The sequence below is a fragment of the Protopterus annectens genome, chromosome 6.part0 (assembly GCF_019279795.1).
Source record: "Protopterus annectens isolate FY-2018-M chromosome 6.part0, PAN1.0, whole genome shotgun sequence".
NCBI lineage: Eukaryota > Metazoa > Chordata > Ceratodontiformes > Protopteridae > Protopterus > Protopterus annectens.
This window is the reverse complement of record NC_056737.1, coordinates 162,196,396-162,211,014: the sequence shown is the minus strand read 5'-3', so window position 1 is coordinate 162,211,014 and position 14,619 is coordinate 162,196,396. Positions and strand designations below refer to the sequence as shown.

Here is a 14,619-nt window from a genome sequence, read left to right as displayed (position 1 = left end):
GAAGTGTAACAGGGACTTAGTAACGGCAGCACTGCAGTACATCGTACAATCAATGTGATTGTAGAGATGAAAGCAAGATTAGATGCAGCCAAGATAAGGTTTGAATGGACTGATGCTAAACTGGTTAATCTTGAAGACAGATCAAGAAGGAATAATATTAAAATCATGGGAATACCTGAAGCACTGGAGGGAAGAGGTTGTAATGGTAACGTGGCGTCATGGCCAAATAAATAGACAGGAATCCCTGAAAGTGACATTAAAATAGAAAGACCACATCACACTACTTGGTGTTCTGGGGTAGCTGACCATAGGAAGTTTCGTACAGTTATAGCGGAATTAGGCTCATATGAGACAAAAGAGAATATACTTCAAGGAGTGTGGAAACAGGGGAAAGAATTTCTGATTGGAAGCACCAGGGTGTTTATTGACCACATTTATTCATAGTAGACCAGGAAGAAACAAAGCCTTTGGTCCATTGATAAGAGGTAAGAGGACTGAGATGAAAACTTCTGTACCCTGCTATGCTGTTTTTTTTTTTTTTTTTGCATGGGCAAGTGTACTCCTTTGCAACTAGATATAGAGAGATTGATGCATTTGAGGGAGGAGAGTGAAGAGAACATGCATGAAGTCAAGAGTGGAGGTTCATTAGAGGCACATGCGACTGACCAACCAGGGAGAGACAATTTTTCTATATTTAAAAGTAAGCAAAATCTGAAGTAGAAAATCGAGAGAGAGTATTTGGAAAAGGAGCTATGCGGGAGTGATGAAATTTTTCTCTGGACTACTTACATGTATTTTTATTTATGTATTGCTTTTGTTTATTGGGAAAGTCCCATTTTCAGTGGAGGCCTGGGGAGAAATGCTACATTTTACAGAATGAGTAGAAGGCAGTTATACAAGATTTCCACAAGAAATGTATATACATAGATTAATAATGATATGATAGTTAATCAGAAAGTTACACTTAACCAAAACAAGAATACGGTAAAATGTTAATTTCGAACTTAAAATAGTCTAGTTATATTCAAATGAAATCTAATTAGATATTAAGTAGGAGACAGTGAATTACTGAATTATAGGATGAAGATGGTTTCAAATTATGAAGAAGTATTGATGAAGTCCAAGTAATCGATGTGTCTATGGGAGATACAAACAGTAGTGGAGGGGGCTAGGGGATAGTCAGATAGATCAGAGATTGTGAAGCAGTGGTTGTATTATGACCAGTTAGAGATAAAAGAGTAGTAAGAGTTAGTAAGCATTTGAGGTAGAGGAGATGGAGATTATCCAGGAACATCACATGCACAGAACCGTTAACTAAATAGATGGACAAGGATATGAAATGTGTCAAAACACTATAAAAGTTGCTTGTGTAGGAAGTCTTCAAAATACTGATTCTTGGACTTATGATTGAGTGTCTTACATTTTTTTTCTGCCATTGGTGTGATATTTATTGGGCATATTCAAAGTAAGTACCTTCATCTTCCTTCTTAAACTACATCTTAAGCAGCATGTTTTAATATGCGAGTATATCTAGGCCACCAGTACCATCATGGTTAAGGGGAGCTGCAGGGAGGCAGTAAAAGTGGAGTAGAACTTCTAATGTGGTGGAAAGAAATAGGCTAATGAGTACATGGAGAGGAATAACCTGATTAAAAATGAAAAAAGATGTTATTTTTCTTGGTATGGAAGCACTGGCTTGATATCTCGGAAGAAATTGCAACATAGTGATAATATGACTACATGTCCCACCTCTGTCAAAGATGTATTACTTATAATGTTGCAGAGAGGATTGCTAAAGAAGCTACAAATAACAAAGTAGAAGGAGAAAAAAATTAGATGGGCCAACATAAAATGGAGTAGCAATTAAGGACGGGCTGTAAAACAAGGGTTTGGATAGAAGCAAATAATAAAACTGGATGAAATTTTGACATAGCAGGGATATGTTATACAGTACAGCTGTCAGAGGAAAGTAATTACTAAGATGGCAGACAGTTAACAGTAATCATATGCTGGGAGTAATTGTTAGCTACTGTTTTATTGTACAGAAGATGGTGAGTGAATGAAAACAAGAACTGACAGCAGTCAGATATTGGAGGGAGGCTAAGAAAATCTGTCTTGAATAAAGTGGTTGGCAGCCAAGATCAGGACAGTTGAATGAAAGATGATAATTAAATATAAAGTATGATGAGAAATGATACATTTGACAAAAGGATGTATGGTTTGTAGGAATTTGAGTAAAAAGAACACAGGAAGTAGACATGTCAGAGATGGGCACCAGAGATGAGTTGGTAGGACTCCTGGGAAGATGATGGTGTATATAGATTTGTACATAGGTTGGGGGGGGGGGGCTAAGAGATTTTGTAAGAATAACAAAGTGAGAGAATTAAGGGTGATTTGTTTAACAAGGATAATACATGGCACTTTGGCCAGATTGGTAAAAAGAGATAAGATGGCAATAATGAAAGAAAGAAGTATAAGAACAACATCCCAGAAATCGTATGCTGAAACATCTGGTAGAGTATGGGTGAACAATGTAAGAAACTGTATTGAGAGTGACAGAATTAAGAAAGATTAAGGAAACATTAGAAAAAATATGGCTAGCGCCATTAAAATATGCACTTGGTATGTTAATGGGCTTGCGAACCCAATCAACAGAGCTAGAGTTCTAATAATGATAAAAAGGGGGGCTGCATGTTGTAGGACTGCAGGAAGCACGCCTGAGGGAGGAGAATGTTAAATATCTAAATAGGCAAGGGTACCAGCTGGCAGCAATGGCAGTTTGGGGAAATATAAGAAGAAGAAGAGTTTTTTTTTTTTTTGACAAATGAGGAGTTAGACACACAAATAGAAGAAAAGATAAAGGAATATAAAAGACTGTACACCTGCATCAAAGGAAATTCAAAAGGAGTAAAGAAGATGATTGCAGCAATTTACCTTTACAAATGACAAGAAAGGCAATAAGAGAAGTACTTTAAAGGGTGGTAACATTTCAGGAAGGAGTAGGATCGATGATGGGTGATTAGAATGCGATCGGGAGGAGAGAGGATGTGAATAAAGATCCTAGAAGAAGGAGAATACAGTAGGAAGAAGGAAGATATCTTAGAAAGTATATTAAAGGGATGGGTATGGTAGACCAATGGGAGGAGATTGCTAAAGAAGGGAAAGTAAAATATATTTTTTATTGCTGCAGGCATAATGTCAGGTTGAGAATATAAAGAGTTTATATAAGCAGAGTACATAAACAACAAGTGAAGGGGATGAAGTCTGCAACCTAATGATTTTAGATCATGCACTGGCAACTATCTTGCTTACCCTTCAGGAGGTGGAGGATTTATCAAGACATTGGAAACTGGTAGGATATTGGTTAGAAAGAGCGGCAGAAAAATGTTTAGTGAAGAAGATAGTGAAAGTATGGGACAAGATGATTAGATTTGATGGAAATGAATGGGATCAAATGAAGAAAATCTTAAGATGTAAGATTAAGGGTGCAGAAAAGAAAAAGCAGAGACATTGGGGAAGTGGATGGGAAGTCAGATTAGAGGAATTGAAGCATTTATAAATGAGGGGAGCCAAACAAAACAGGGCAGAAAAGACAAGAGAGAGCTATGAAAATAATTGCAGAAGGTCGTACACAAAGCCATCTGGAGATGGAGAGTAGGGATAGAAAATATTAACTTTGCAAACACTCCACAGTAGACAAGAAACTTGGTGGTACATCTGTGACAAAAGGAAGTAGAGCTAGACATATATTGATTGAGGGCTGTATTCATATGCTAAATGATAAATACCCTGAAATGATTGTTAGAATAATTCAGGGATGATTGTAAAGAATTATATGTAGAACATAAGGGTTAAGAAGGGAAGGGAAGAGAAATGAGAGTGAATATGAATAGGGAAGGTGGAGTTACCAGAAATAGAGGATATTCATAGGCAGGAGCTGATGAAACTAATGTCAGACATAAAGTGATGAGACTATTGGGAAAGAACAAGAAGGAGAAATTCCTGGACTGGATGAGCTTCCTAAAGAAATGTGGGAGTTAGCTGAGGGTAGGCTAATGGAAAGTTGATCAAACTCCCACATTTCTTTAGGAAGCTCATCCAGTCCAAAGTTCTGTAGTGTAGTGGTTATCACATCTGCTTTACATGCAGAAGGTCCTGGGTTCAATCCCCACTGGAACCATTAGGGGGTTAAGAGGGTGGCCTAATGGTTAAGGTGTTTGCCTTACAAACACAAGGCGCAGGGTTTGAGTCTCACAAGGAATAAATGGCTAGGTTTAAAATGGCTCGCAAGGGCAGTTAGCCTAGTACTAATCTATGAACCTATAAAGGTGTATATAAATATTATGAGGGGGATTCTTTGTCTGAGTCTTGGAAATTCATTTCAAGAAGAGAAGAAATGCTAGACAGAAGCATGTTTAATTTAATAGGCTATAATCTTCAGTCTTGGGTTGCTGAGATGGGGGATGGGGTGTAAAAGTACACAGATCATAATATATGTACAGCTGATGTGTTTTCTATTACTTTTGCATAGATGAGAGTGCCTGGGTTAAAACCCAGGCTTAATGTAATAAATTTTAAGTGGAAACAAGTAAACATGGAAACACCTAATATAATGATTTTTTTTTCTTTAGCAGTAAATGTTTCAGCTTGTCATTCAGGCTGTAGCAGAAGGCTACATTTTTCTTTTTTCACTTACATTTCCATGGACACAAGATGATACAAAGGCAATAAAAGACACAACTCTGGTTTCTTCAGTGCTACAAGCTAATGATTTCTGAAAGCATGCACGTTGTTTCCACATCTTCGGGGGATAAAGATAAAAAAAGAACAGACACCGATTAGTGTAAATAGAAGCCCTGACAGTAACATGCATCTTAGCATGGATAACCTCAATTTCAGGATAATTAGTGCTTGTGTTAGCAACTGTCTGTATGGTGCAAATGTACCTATAAGGTGGGTTAAACATTATTTGAAGATGTACATAGTTATGTGTGTTTGTATTAAGTTAACAGGTTATAGGATGTTCTGGAGGTGTGTCTGATTTTTTGTTTGAGGTTTTTTATTAAAACGGCAAGTCTTGTAAAATGTGACATAGGTTTCAGTGTTGATGATAACAAAAAAAGTGCATAAAGGGTTAACCTGCCAAATGTTAATGGGTGCATGTATCACAAAAGTTGGAAACAGACATTTAAAAAAGCTGACAGATATAATAGGTGGGAGTAATGACTTCTTACCATAATGGCGACACTTTCCATATTATCTTGGAGTGTGAATGGTCTCACAGGTGTAGACAAAAAGGACTCAAAATGCAGAGTACCGAAAAGCCAGGAAAAAATACTTAAAACACAGGAGAAGAAATTGCTCTTCTCCTTAAAACTACTTTTTGCAGGGTGGACAAGCCCCGCCCTTCACCTTCCCATGTGGTTGGTAAGCTCCCACACCCCTGAACTTATATGTACCAACTCTGAGGTCACCTTACCTTGGAGAAAAGGGAATATTCCTAGTAATGGGATTATGATGTCCAATTAATATCCCACCAGACTTCCACCAATAATATGACATCCCCCACGTAAAACCCAGGTCAGTAATTAAGGAGCCACAGTTCTCACCACTGACTTCCTTGTGGGAGCATCACGGAAAGACACCAGAGCACAGAGCACACAGGAGTAGAATTCCACAATTTCCCTTAAGAGCACAATAGGAACATGCTGTGTTTCCTGGGACTGGACTATATACCTCTGTCCACCCCAAATGTAATCCCTTATTATATACTTCAGAGCAGTGTGTGTTCCAGTTTAAGACATCTGACTCATTCACACTCATAATTAATTTAAATTTCACACACTCAAACACTTATGGGAAGCCTGACACAGATTTTAAGCTGTGTCCCCTCCCCAGGACAAATGGTAAACACTGCCACCAGAGTCAGACAGTCTACACGCCCTTCAAAGAGTGATCAGTTATTAAAAATTAAATATCAAAATAAATTATGGCTATGCCCAGAAGCAGCCAGGCATTCCTGGTGACCTGTGGAGTATTAAACAGGTGTAAATTGTCCAGCCGCAATGTAAAGTAATGCAAAACATTTAATAATAAGTAAAATGATTAAAAGAATGTAAGTCAATAATTTTCAATAAACACCAAAATGCAATCACCAGAAAAATAAAATTAAACTTTAGGATAGAATTCCATCATTTTAGAAAAACTTTATCTGAATAAATAAACTTTTGTAATCTAACTTGAGAATACTGTCCCTGATCTAATCTAAAACATAACAGCAAGGCAAAGGCAGGCTTACAGTTTTTGTTGAGTCCTTTTTTGGGTATCCACTGCACAGCACTGTAACTGACTGCTACTCTTAACTAACTTCCCTTCAGCTGACTTTAGCAGTCTCTTTTATAGTCCAGGTTAACAGTGTCAACTGTCCCATTTTAAAAATAACAATCAGCTATTTGAAAAAGTTATTTTTCTTGTCAATCCTGACATCACCTACTGATCTGCTGATTCTACACAGGCAGTTTATCCTTTAGAATCTCCCTCAAAAACGTGCAATTAGAAATGTATCAAAACACTAACAGATTCTTTAAACATTTTGTATAAACAGAGAAATACGCAACATTTTAAAGACATATTTTCATTTTCACAGTTAGACATGCTGGCATACAATACAAGTTAATTTGAGAATGTACACAAATCTCCTGCCAGACACGCTAACATGGATGACAGTGTTTTCATTTTCTTCACAGGGATCTCAGACTTAGAATGCACAAGTCTGACCTTTTGGCCTTTCAATTTCCACATTTCAGGATGGCTGTAGCAGGTCCCCCCATTTCAAATGGTTACCTGATAAAATACTTCATTGTATTAAGAAATGCAGAGTGCAAATAGTGATGCTACAGGAGACACATTTAGAAACAACCGAGTATGTGAATTTAATAAAGGATTTCATTATGGATATTCTGCATAATATCAGGGGCAAAACAAAATAGGAGTTACTTGTATTAATTGTTAGAGGAGTTCCCTTAATGATAGGCAAGAGAAAAAAGATAATGGCTGATTTGTGGAAGTAAGGGAATACTGAAAAGGGATGATGATTATGCTGGCATGTGTTCATATACCACCTAAAATTGTTATTATGGAGCTTAACAATTTGGTGGGGGGAGAAATAATCAGCTTTCAGCAGGGAATATTACTTGCAGGTGGGGACTGGAATTTGATCTGCAACAATGAGGATGCATCTATGGGGCCTAGAAAGGAAAATATAAAAAAGAAGGTAGATTCTGAAGACATTGATGAAAATGTTTGTATGAAAGAGGTGACTTCAGTAGGACTCAGAGATAATTTATATATCACTCACCAAGGTGCAATAACTGGGCTAGACTAGATGCAAATCCATAAGGAGAATAACAGCAGTTATACACAATATTATATTCATAAAGTAAAAGAAAGTATACTAAGCGCTAAGCCAACATTTGAATGGAGAAAGGAGATTCTGCTGATAGGAATGACTGCAATTAGGGGCAGAGAGAATAGGCAAGAGGGGTCTGGAATTTACAGGAGGAAGCTGACAAAGGAACCAAGGTGTTGGGAACAAATAATTAGACAAGGAAAGGTAATAGAATGGGAAGAGGGCAAGAAGACATTTGGTTTGCAGGCTAATGATTGCCTTCCCTATCAGGGCTTCATGTCAGAGCATAGACAAAGAGAAAAGGATAGGGAAATCCTAAATGAACGTAGTGCACTACTGGAGTTTCTAATTGAATTTTTAACAGAAGCTGCTGTTAAAAGGGGGGTAATTAGTAGGGCATATAAAATATTGCACAGTATCTATAAGAATCATTCAGAAGAGGTCAGAAAAGATTTGGAAGAGAGCTTAGATGTACAATTCAAAAAGAAACATGGGGAAAATATTTGTATGCCTTTCAAATATGCAACAAAATCTAGAATATTTAGGATTTTTGCCTGTTTGCATAGGTACTTTTATACCCTAAGTAGACTCCAGAGAATTTTTCCTCATATAGATGGCAAATGTTGGAGGTGTAATGGGGAAGAAAAAGGTACCTGGGAGCATATGTTCTCAGTGTGTAATGAGTTGTCAGATTTTAAAAATTCCCTACAAAGTACTCTGTCAGGAATACTGGGCAAGCAAATGAGTGTAACTAAGGAAATTAGTGTTTTGAGCTGGGATACAGAATCTGAATTGCCTAGACATAGTAAGGCCTTGTTAAGTTTAATTCTGTGGCTGCCAAAAAACAATTACTATAAAATGGAAATCAAAATCTAAACCAACTCTTTTTTGAAGTAGTGAATATTATAGCAGGGGTCTTTAGAAAAGGGTATGAGTAAATTACATAGAAAAAATGGAAATTGGAACAATACGAGCAGAAAAATGTTTTGGAGAAGGGATTAGGTTTAAGAGAAGGCAGGAACTAAACAATTTATGTAATGCTGCTTTGACTATATATTATATAACAACATGTGTGATGTATAACTTTGGTACATATGAACTTGTTAATATGGTTTGATTACATTTACATAAATGTATTTATTTTTATTTATTATTGTATTAGGGCACATAAAATACTATGCAGTAACTATAAAACAGATTCTCCATAAATAAATAAATAAATTTTACATAAATTTAAGTTTGTCTGTGTCACAAGTGGTAATTCAGTAAATGTGTTTAAAAAAAGGGAACTTCTTTGGTGGTAGACCAAACCATTCTGAATCTAGGTCTTCCTATTTGTTGCTGGTTAATCAAGCTGTTTCAGATAAGTGCCATGTTGGGATTTTTTGCTCTTATATTTGCTTGTGTGGTTTCATGTCATCCAAGAAGGGTAAATGCCAGTGTGGGAGGCAGATTCTCCATAAAGACCCTCAAGATCAGTGCTTATTTTGTCTCTGTGATTTCCACGACCATATATCTGCTTCAGACATTCAGGGGGTGCTGCGACTGATTATTTCCAAGGTGCCTAGGGGTGTTTCGCAGATTCTGGTCAGGGGGGAAGTCCCAGGAATTATTATTGAATGCTATCCAGGGTCAGAGTCGTCTACGTTTTATAAGGTGAATGTCCCCTTGAAGAAAAAGCAAAAGACTGAGCATATTTATCTAACTACTAAGGACACACAGAGGGAATGGCAGAATTTTACACAGGGGTAGTTTAATGCTTTGGTGGCTTTGAAACCTCCTCATGGGGTCTCTGTTCCAGTCCCTCTTGGTCCTCCACTCCCTTTAAAAGACACAGGGAATAGGATTCCTCTGAGTAGGAGGAGGTGGATTCAGATGAGGAATTCCTTGCTTATTTATCTTAGATTCCATCTCCTGTTGACTATGGGTCTGAGGAAGACGAATGTACTAGTCCTGACACTCCTTTCAAGGAAATTTCTTATGGAGACACAATCTCCAGAATGGAGTTTTTAAATGGGATTGTATCCAGGTTTCTGAGGTACAGAAGAGGTACTACGAATTTTGCAGATGGGCTCTCCTAGACATTCCGCTGTTCCTCCTGTTTTGGCCGCTTTGTTGGATGCCTTTTCTGCTGTATTTAAGGCTCCTGATTCCCAGCCCCCTACCCCCAAGAAATCCAATAGGTTTTATGTGGTGCCTGAGGACTGTAAATTTTGCTATAGGTGTCCTTCTGCTAACCCTTCTGTGGTGACTGTGGCATCTAACAAGCCAACCTAGTTGCTACCTTCTACTAAGTTACTTCCTTCTGATAAAGACAGCTGAACTATGGAAGGTCTAGGTAAGAAGGTTTGTACCTCCCCTACCCTAGTTTTCAGGGCTCTCATTTATCAGACCTATATGTCCAGGTACATTTTGGCTCATCTTTCCCAGGCCTGTCAGGTTTCTGATCTCTCAGACTCTGAAGGGAAGACTTCTGCTCTTTCATTGTTAGGGACTTTGTCCCAGGTGGCTTGCCATTCCATTAAGTGTAGGTATGATGCAGCAGATGCTTCTTCTAGTGCTGCTGCCTTTGTTTCTATTCCTGGTTCCAGTTTCAACCCGTGCCTGATGATATTAAAGATAAGTTTATGGATTTTCCTCTGGACAGCTAACACTTGTTTGGTGAAGCTGCTGCTGATTTGTTTAAGTTTCTTCAGGATAAGGGCTAGGTCTTGCAGGAACTTAAACATGTTTTTGTTTTTCCTGTGCCCAAATTTTAGAGAAAGTACCCTAGTAAGTCAGCCTTTGTTTGTAAACAGTCTTGCACTCCCCCCAAAGGTAAGAAGGTTGGGGAGAGGGCTCCTCCTGCTAAAGCTACCCAGACTTTGGTGCCAGAAAAGTCTTCTCTTCCTGACAAACTAGGTGCTGACTGACTATCCTGTTCTTCTCAGCCACATTCCTCTTCCCTTTGTCTTTCCCTTTTTCTTCTTGTTTGGTTAAAGGTTACTCAGGATTCCTGGTTTCTGTCTATTATCCATCTAGGGTATTTCATAGTCTGGAAATCTCTTCCCCCTTTTTATGGGCATTCCTCAGCTGTGTCAGGAGAAGTTGCCATTCTTTTCATAGGTGCTTTGGGATCTCTTGACTCAGGGAACTATTCAGGAAGTGCCAGTTTCATAAAGGGGGAAGGGGTTTTACTCCAGAATGTTTTTGGTGCCCAGGAATTAGGGCACTTGGAGATATATTCTGGACATCTCTCATCTAAACACTTTTCTGAATGTTCCCTCCTTTTGAATGTTGTCTTTTCTGACTTTGTTCCCTCTTCTGATTCCTCAGGCTTATCTGGTGTCTCTGAATCTCAAGGATGCTTACCTTCATATCCCAATACATCCCCTTTTCAGGACATTTTTACATTTCTCTGTTGCTTTCTGGCATTTTTAGTTGTCTGCTTTGCTATTTGGCCTTTATATTGCCCCAAGGGTATTCACCAAATTCTTCAGTCCTGTGATTGCTTTTTGCAGGCTAAGGAGGATCCAAGTCTTTTCCTACTTGGACAGCCTCCTGTTTCAGGCATCCTCTCCAGAGACTTTGTTGCCATCTCCCTTCTGCAGAGCCTGGTGTTCACTATAAATTTCAAAAAATCTTTTCTGACTCCTTCTCATATCTTTTGGGGGTGCAGGATCCAGGCTGTTCCTTTGCTGACATCCCTGCCTCCTCCCAAGGCCCTAACTCTCGTTTCATTTTTTCAAACCCTTCTTCCACTGGCTTCAGTAACAGACAAGGAATTTCTGAGAGCTCTGGGGTTCTTGGCATCCACCATTCATGTGCTCACTTTTGCCAAACTCCACATGAGAAAACTTCAGTGGTTTCTAAAGTCAGTTTTGCTTCAGCATTCTCATCCCCTTGAATTTTTAGGTCTTCTTCCTCCATGTCTCAAGCAGGAACTTCAATGGGGGATTTAGCAGTTAACTCTCAATCAAGGTCTCCCTTTTCATCTACCTCTTCCTTCTCAGGAGTTGCTCATAGATGCTTCAGATTTGGGATGGGTAGCAACGTTTGGCTTCCTAAAGGTGCAGGGAGTCTGGTAGCCTCATCAACAGAAAAAACACATCAGCGTCAAGAAGATGAGAGCTGTTCTGCTGGTTCTTCAGAATTTTCATCCTGTCTTCTTCCCAGGACCTGTCAAGGTGTTTACAGACAATACCACAGTGATGTGGTATGTCAACAAATTGGGGGGGGTGACATCTTATCTTCTTTGCGGGTTGGCACTCCTAGTGTGGGAACTGTATCAAGTGACTGTTCAGGCAGTTTACATTCCTTCAGGCCAAAACGTTGTGGCAGACTCCCTGAGCAGTTCCATAACACAATTCCACGAATTAATGCTTCACAGGGATTTGTTTTTGGATATTGTCCACCAGTGGGGTACTCCTCAATTGGATCTTTTTGTCCCACCCAAACAGACAACTTCCACTATTTTGTGCCAGAGTTCCAGGTCCCATTGTTTGGAAGATGCACATCCTATATTTTTCTTGGAAGGGGATGTTTCTTTATGCTTTCCCTCCCCTTCCCCTCATTCCAAAAGCCCTGTTCAAAATACAAAAGGACGCTCCCAAAATCTTAATGGCCAAGACAGCATTGGTTCCCTCTTCTTCTGCATTTAGCCAGAGGCATTCATCATAAGTTACCTCACAGGGTGGACCTACTCACACAGGACAAGGTATATTTTATCCGTCCCCACCTGTCTACTCTTCAACTGACACTGTGGGTGATAGGATTTTGATTCCACATAGACACCTTTTTTTTCTGAGGATGTGCTTAGGGTCCTGCAGGAGGCCAGGAAACCCACTCCTAGAAAATCCTACTTATCCAAATGGAAGAGATTTGCTCTTTGGTGTCTTTCTCAAAATCTGGATCCACTTTCTGTGGATGTTCCTCTGGCTTTGTCTTATCTGTGTGAACTGCTCAATGCTGGGTTGTCTTATTCTTCTTTTAAGGGCCACTTATCAGTTGTTTCTGCTTGTCTGCCTTTATCACCTGCAAGCTTCTAGAGGTGAAGCTAAGCAATTCCTTAAAGGCATCCTAAATATTAGGCCTTCCAGGAAGCCTGTTCCTCCTCCCTGGGATCTTAATTTTGTTTTAGAAAAATTGACCCAGGCTTCTTTTGAGCCTGCTGTTTTAGCTTCCTTGCAATATTGCTCTTGGAAGACTCTTCTTCTGTTAACCCTTATCCCTGCCAGACAGGTATCTGAGCTTCAAACTTTTATGGCTTGTCCTCCTTTTTTGGTGTTTCACAAGGACAGTGTGTTCCTTTGTAGTAATCCTTCTTGTATGCCCAAGGTGGTGAATTAGTTGTCTCATAATCAGTCTATTCATTTGCCCACTTTTTTCCCTTCCCCACAATGTGCCAGTGAGAAGGTGCTCCACACGTTGGATGTGCATAGACAACTCAGATTTTGTTTAGATAAGACTAAGACTTTTCATAAATATAATCAGCTCTTTGTTTCTTTTCATCCTACTTATCCAAATGGAAGTAGGATTAGGATTAGGATTAGGATTAAGATTGGCTGTGTTTAAGCAAAGTATTTCTTCTTGGATTTCTAAAACCATTTATTTTTGTTATTCCTTTCATGGTAAGAGCCTTCCTTCTTCTGTTAAGGTGCATTCTACTGGAGCTGTGGCTTCTTCTGGTGCTTATTTCAAGGGTTTGGATACTAATGCTGTTCTTGAGGCAGCTACCTGGACTTCTGTGCATACATTTACCAAGCACTACAGGTTAGATGGAATTTCTAGAGCTAGAGGTGGTTTTGCTAGGGTAGTCCTTCATGGGTTCCTGGAGAGCTCTGCTGATCCTTCATCCTCTTTGTCTTCCTCTTGAGATTTGATATTCTCCCTATTGTAGTAAATACTGCAACAGTGAAGTGGAAGGACATAGCACAGTTTGTAAGATCTTACCATAGCGGCAGGGGTCCTTCTCTTCACTGTTGCTGTATTTAGCCCCTCCCTCCTTCCCCTGGTCCTTTTCCCTTCTGAATGTACTGGTTACCTCTTTTCTCCTTGGACTGACATTCCTACTGGGGCTTTCAGTTCTGAGGATAGTACATCTGGATGTCACCTTTATGCCCTATGCTACACAAGGAGCATATGTATGATGTACAGCATACCTTAACGCAACCTAAAGGCTTTGGTGTACTTCCCGGACCTCGAGCCACCCTTGGCAGGGGATCCCTGTTGTAATGAATACTGCAACAGTGAAGAGAAGGACATCTAACATTATGGCAAGATCTTACACAACTTTACTTTCTAAATAGTGACACACGAAGAATCAGGACCCATCTGAGACAGAAGCCCCTCTGGTTTTCCAGTGTCTGTGTGAATTGCTTATTTCAGGGCTCTCTTACTCATCTGTAAAAAAATCACCTGTCGGCTATTTCTGCATGTTTGCATGTAGATCCTCCCCTTTCTTCCTTATTCCAGGTAAAACAATTTCTGAAAGGGTATTTGCAAATCATTCCACAAAACAGGAGGCTCCTCCTTGGGATCTCATTTATGTGTTAGAAGAACTCCCTTTACCACATTCTGAGCCAGTTCATCAAGCTGTTTATCATGTGGGCACTTTACAGCACAGACCTAATTATCAAGTTGTTGTTGTGTCTTTCGGCTTTTCCTGGTTAGGGGTCGCCACAGCGGAACTCCGGTCCGCTAATGATTGGCAGCAGATTTTTATGTACCGAGTTGAAAATTCAGAGTGCAAGCTGCAAATAAGTAGCAATTCTGCTCATGTCCGGAGCAAGACCAGTGGAGTGAGAGATGCAACTGTAATAGTGGTTGTGTAGTGTGATGAGCAGATGTGCTGAATGTAGCGGGTGTAAGCGGTTTAGAATGTGCACACATGCACAGATGCCATAAGATGAGAAAAGCAGCCAATAATCTTAAAGAGCCAACTACTCACTGTAAATCTACTTTTTCACCAGATGAAGGCATGTACATTGGAGTATATTGCAGTAGGAAAAAGGGGATGTTGTGCAAGCAAGATGATATTAGATAGGCAAGTATCTGAGTTGCAAGCCCTGATGGTGAACCAGCTCTTCATATTTCATAGCGACAGGATAACTTTGGGAACTGTTCCTTTCTTTATGCTTAAAGTGATCTCAGAATATACTTTGAACCAAAACATTAATTTCCCTGTTTTCTTCCTAAAACTAAAAGCAGGAGGTGGGGTGGGGGTTGAGGAA

The 14,619-nt window shown here is 39.4% G+C and overlaps 1 protein-coding gene and 1 non-coding gene across 2 annotated transcripts in view; both read left to right on the top strand.

The window, feature by feature from the left end:
• The window catches only part of LOC122803780 (echinoderm microtubule-associated protein-like 5), a 3,919,718-nt gene that overhangs the window by 16,479 nt on the left and 3,888,620 nt on the right, over positions 1-14,619 (top strand). The window lies entirely within an intron of this gene.
• TRNAV-UAC lies at positions 4,108-4,180 on the top strand. The gene has a single exon. It is a non-coding gene; the product is annotated as a tRNA-Val (tRNA).